Raw genomic sequence first — 6,190 nt, 5'->3', positions numbered from 1 at the left:
CTCCTTACTTCCATGAGCAGAACAAATCAGTCTCTGTCACATGAATATTTCTTCTTTTCTCCCCAGACACAGCAATGTGGTCTTTACACTACAATAACTTTGAATTATTTCACTCTTTGCTATAGTCAAGGGGATTCAAGCTTCACTCAATGTTATTCGGGCATGACATGGCATCATTTAAGCACTATCTCATAAGCTACAGTTGTAGGTCCCTTTTCTTTCTCCATCTTCCTTTCTCTTCTCTCCTTTATCTCTTCCTTCCATCCTCTCATTCATTTGTTCTCAATCACTTACTAGGGTAAAGATCCGAATATTAAAGTCCCTTCTTTCCAGGAGCTCAGAGATCCAGTGTGAGAGAGAGTTGAAGCAGAAGTGTCCACTGAGAGTTTGTGCTGGTAGAGGGGAGGGCAGGGTTAGTTTTGTGGCAGGAGCTGAGAGAAACAGAATGGACATGTTTCCAGGACAACTGGAATGTTGAGATGGTGATGAAAGCTAGGGGGGATGTTTGCTAGGTTGATGGCAGGTGCCATGGGGGTAGGGAGGGCTTCCCAAGTGGAAGTTTCAGCCTATACAAAGGCACAGAGGTGGGATCACTAGCAAGAAGCACAGAAAAAGGGCAGGCTGAAGAAGCAAGCTGGGTTCATTGGCAGGGCCCTCTGGGGTGCCAGGGCTGCCTTTCCCCATCCTGCTCACCATGCAGGGGAACAGCGTTGCCTCTAAATCACTTTCATTGTGTGTGTGTGTGTGTGTGTGTGTGTGTGTGTATATATATATATTCTTTTTTAAAAAGGTCTCTATATATTCTTGTTATTCATGTGTACATGCATGCATGTGGGTATGTGTCCCATAAAACACTAGGGGACCTGATTTTACCTATGTCTGTTCTGGTTAGGAGAGCCCACTTCTGCATGTGAACTTATTCTGGGGCATGAAATTGAAAGAAGCAGGGCCTACCATGTGATGGGGATTCAATAAATATCTGCTGCACAAATGATGTTAAGAGTTAGATTCTTTCTACCTAACAGGTAAGTTTCCAAAGAAAATAAAGAAAGATTAGGAGAGATGGCATCTCAGGAGGCAGTGGTTATGGGTCAGGTCTATGAGTTCCTTTGCAGATGGAGAAACTCCACTTTGTCAGCCTAAGGCACGAGGAGACATGCTCAAGAGGGCAGATTCATAAGAGGTTGAATAACAGTGGCCAAAAATGTCAAAATGTTCCTCTTTAACAAAACTGTTGCTCACACTGTATATCCCATATGCTGATGGCATTTGATATGTGGCTAAAGAAGAGGAGGAGGGGGTAGTAAAAGAAAGAGCAAGAGGGGACGATCAAGTAGAAAGATGACAAGTTTTATGAAAATAAGTATAAAGAGTGCTCCTGCTGGCACTTTGCTAATTAATAATAATGAAAATGATGGTAATAGTGATTACAACCACAATAATAATACTGAGCACTTAGCAACTAACATGCACTGAATGCTAAGTACTGTTTTCTTTACACGCCTTATTTAATTTCATTACTTCTCACCACAACCCTGTAAGATAGGCATTGATTGGTATTCCTGTTTTGTAGATGAGGTGAGTGATGCTCAGAGAAGTTAAGCAAGTTGCCCATTGTCACACAGCTAAGAAGTGGTGAAGCAAATATTTAAACTGAGATATGATTACAGCATCTGAATGTTTTACCCAGTTTACTGATCTGAATTTATGACTTATGGCTGAATACATTGACAAGTTACAAAACCTCTCTCAGCTTCAGTTTCTTCTTCTGTAACAGAAATCCCAAACTTATTTCTTTTGCAGAATGTTGTGACAATTAAAAATGCTGGTGGATAGGAAAGTGATTCAAAACCATTAAACACTTTATAGAGGGAAGGTGATATTATTGATAATACTGATTAAATAATTTTTGGAGAATCTGTATATTTTATATTAAATATATGCAGCCTATATGTTTATGTGGCTCTCCCGTGTCACTGGAAGAAAAAGGAAGGAAGAAATGTTGAACAGTGTATTATTGCGGGTTTACAATCTTACGATGTGCCAGTCACCATGCCTAGCACCTTACATGACTGTTTTTATTTTTTACCTTTAAAAATCTATATGATAATTTTTAAGTTGTCACACCAACCCAATTGTCATCCTCATTTTGCGGATAAGGAAACTGTGTCACAGAGGAGTCAAGTAGCTTGCTCCAGCCCCAGCACTAGAAAGTGACAGAGAAGACTTTCAATCAGAGCAACTCAGACCTTTCCCTTAATTACTACATAGCACTGCCTCTCCAATCAGCAGAACAACAATTAAGCTGTTAAGATTTTCGTCAGAGTATACAAAAAAGAGTGCTGTTTATCCTTTTTAATGCAATTCACCTGACACACTTAGAAAACACTTTGGATGAACCAATTTATCCTGACAAAAGGAGAAGAGTAATTAGTTAATAACAATTGATTTGGGCACCCTCCATTATCCACAGGAGGCTGATCAATCAGTCAGCCTCCCTCCCCAGCTGTGCTACCCCTTATTCATAACTAATCACACCCCATGCAAACATCATTAGCTGGGAGGTGCATCCCCGCTTCTTTTAAATTTGAGCTTAGAATCACTATCAGCCTCATCTGGTGGGGGAAAAAAAGAAAAATGAAGAAAATAAAATTGTAAAAAAAGTAGAATTCACCAAGCTGTTGAATACGCCAAAAAAAATCTATAAAAAGGCACTTTTATTTCATTGTCTTCAAACCTACCTTTGTATGCTGTCAGTTCTGTGATTAGCCAGCTGTTTAGTTAACTGGAGTATCGATCTGCCTGTCACACATTCTTTGTCTGTTGGGAACAAGGAAAGGTGCTGACCCTTCCCAGGAAGCTCTGGTGACAGGTCTGTAATTTGATAATCACTTATTCAGGAAAGATTTCACTTTGTTCCTTGATGTACATCCTGGCAACTGGTGTGCCTTTGAGGCCTCTAATAATGCCAACTTTCACCTCCTAAAAGCTTCAGTGCAGGATAAAGCAGAATAACACAGGAACCAATTTCAGTCTGTCTGGCTTCTCTTTCATGTGTTCTTACCAGAGATTAGAAGTTATTGTGGTTCCACTAAAAAAATAAATAAATAAAAATAAAAACTCTTTATTATGATTTGTGGTTTTTCAGAAAAGTAAAAACAGGCAAATAAACTTTTAGTGCAGAGGGTAGCCAGTTGTTCCCAACTCAGGGGATATTCTTAGATAAAGCAAAATGCATCTGTGTGGTAGCTATCAAATTCCCTGGCTTTCGTAGCAAAAGTGGCATGCTGTGTCCAGTTTTAAGCTCAAAGCTTGAACAGAGAAAAAGGAAAACATTATTCCTCCTATAGTTTTGTGGTCTTAGCACAATAGAATAGAGATGAGTGAGCCTGGATTTGTTGAATAGTAGGAATTATATTCCAACAGTGTGGGGTTTAGTAAAACCTACAAATATGTGTTTTATCCTGCATTTTCATTCTGACTGGTAAGCCTCTTGACATTTTAATAAAACTTATCATGGACTGCTGATTGAATTATATTTATCAAAGTATTGGCAAGGTAGTTTAGAATAGAAGGAAAATATGCAATTTAGCCTCAGACTATGAGTGCTAGTTACACAGTGAATTGTTTTGTGGCTTTTGTAATCTTGTTACATATTGAACCTCAGTTTCCTCCTCTAACAAAAGTGGGTACTACTGATATTGATGGGATGCCTACAAGGGTGCATGAAGCAAGACAATGTCTTCTCGTTCACTGCTGGAAAAACACTCTGGACCCCCAGCAACTCACCATGGTTCCAAATACCCTATCTGTGGGCACTGTCTATTTGTCCCTAAGAGAGGGCATGAGTGGACACATATGCCTCTATCTAATACCAGGTCTTCTCAGTGACCTTTTTTGTTCAAAGCTGTGTAGGGATGGTGGTAGGGATGGGGGACAGCAGTGACCTCCACATTTCCAGGTCGCACACCATTGGCTCATGCATCAGACCCTGGTCTAATCAATCTAGGACAGGTGGTCTGCTCATTTTTGCTTGAGATCCACATCCCAAACCACAGTGACTCCTCTGAAAGAACCTCATGGGGCTAGCATCTTCAGGAGGGACCTGCGAATGTGGCAGGCACTGATAGTTTCACAGACCCTCCAGGATCCTCATTTTTCCTTATTCCTTAGCCCCACTTTTCATGGCTCCATCCCACTCTGCTGCTCTGTATTGAGCTCCATCCAGCTTTGGGCTTACTCCCTGAACAGGACACAACTTTCATAGTCAGTCCTCAGGTTCACATACCCAAATCAAAGACAGCCAACAGCTCATCATCTCTCCTCTGCTCTTGGAAAGACTGGAGGAACACCATCCATTCAGGCCTTGAGTTAGCAGTTGCCCCCTGGGTGTCCCAGACTTCCCAGACAGGCTAGGTCCAATCCACAACATCCACTGTAGCCACGTCTTGATCCTCCTCCTCCTCCTTTCCCTTCTCATCTCCAGTGAATGGCTCCTCCAACCCTGGAGACACAAAAACAGACCCTCGGGAGTCATGTTTAGTTCCTGTCATAAAGATTTGTTGATTCTTTCTCCTTAATATTTCACCACTCCAGTTCAGGCCACCAGCATTTATCAGTGGTAATATCACAAGGAATCTTCACTGGGTTCCTTGGTTCTTGCCTTTACAGGTCACTACCTGACTGAAAAGTCTTTGGTTACTTCTTATTAGCCTCAGGGTAAAACCTACCCCACTTGGAAGGGTTTACAAGTGTCCCTACAATTTAACTCTCCACCCCATAGCTTGCAACTTCTCTCCCTACATCTTATCTTCTTGCAAAGAAGAACCGAAGCACGGTGTCAAATACAGTCTCCTCTCCTTCACTCAGATGTCCCTACATGCAGATCCCTCAGCCTATTTATTTGTTTATTTAAAATTTTTAAATGGTATGTACTATACACAAGATGTTTCACAAATGTTACCTCATTGAAACATGAAGACTATACTGTGGGGTAGTTTTATAGGAAACTGGGACAAAGAGAAGAGAGAATAAGCACCTTGCCCAGGGTGATTTATCTAGTGAGTAGCAGAGTCAAGGTCTTTAACTCAGGCAGTCTGCCAAGAAATCACTCCTCTTGTTGTTGTAGTTCACCTAGTTGCTACTTAATATTTAAAAGTTAACCTGCATATTATTAGCTTCTAAAGGAGGCTTTACCAGGTCACTTTTCTCACAACCATTGAAGGTTTAATATTCAATCTTCTGTATTCTTGTATAATTGTGTCTATATGTATCATACAGAATATTATGTTGTATAATCATAATTATCCTTTCATTTATTTGTCTCCCTCCAGAAACTACCATACCTGCACACACACCATCAGACTGTGAGTCCCTTGAAGGCAGAGTTCTTTTTTTTTTTTTTTTTAAGTTGTTGGTTGGTTGGTTGGTTGGTTGGTTGGTTGGTTGGTTTGAGACAGGGTCTCACTCTGTTGCCCAGGCTGGAGTGCAGTGGCACAATCCTGGTTTACTGCAGCCTCAACCTCCTTTGTTCAAGTGATCCTCCCACCTCAGCCTCCCAAAGTACTGGGATTACAGGAATGAGTGACCATGCCCAGCCAGCAGATGTCTTGTTTTATCAATGCTTATTACCCACAGAGTGAATTCCAGATAAACCCTTCATAGTATGCCCTCAATGAATGTAAAAGGCCCTCTGTGTATATGCTATGCATTCTAAACTTGCAACTACCTTGTAACGATTATTTCACCAAGAAACATTGTGACTCCAACGTGGTCTGTGTAATCTTTAAAAGGGGTTAAATGTATTTCACACACATCAGGATTCTAGAAGATTTGATATTTAACACACTAGGGCATTTTGACTCTACCAAATTAAAAGTGTAATATGTAAACTTTAATTATAACAAAGAGATTTTATACTGACATTGTAAGTTGGTTTTGAGTTTATCTTTTACTTTATAATTAACAATTTAACTTTGTGGTTTTTAGAATGAATACAAAACAAGAAAGTTTTAAGCAAAAGAAGAAAATGTATAACTTGTCCAAACTCACCAGAATCAAAATGCTTACTTTTTATTCCTGAAATTATTTAGGAAAATATTTACTTCAATATGACTTTCAAATTTAACTGCTTAAATGTAAATTTAATGTTACATAGATTTTTTTTCTTCCATTCCTTTGAAGGTTGAGT

General features: G+C 39.9%; 1 protein-coding gene across 18 annotated transcripts in view; it reads left to right on the top strand.

The window, feature by feature from the left end:
- LOC105468948 (teneurin transmembrane protein 4) overlaps positions 1 to 6,190 on the top strand; it is a 3,228,145-nt gene that overhangs the window by 1,895,889 nt on the left and 1,326,066 nt on the right. The window lies entirely within an intron of this gene.

Source organism: Macaca nemestrina, chromosome 12, assembly GCF_043159975.1.
Source record: "Macaca nemestrina isolate mMacNem1 chromosome 12, mMacNem.hap1, whole genome shotgun sequence".
Classification (NCBI taxonomy): Eukaryota; Metazoa; Chordata; class Mammalia; order Primates; family Cercopithecidae; genus Macaca; species Macaca nemestrina.
Note: the sequence above shows the minus strand (reverse complement) of the source record. Positions and strands in the feature narration are given on the sequence as shown.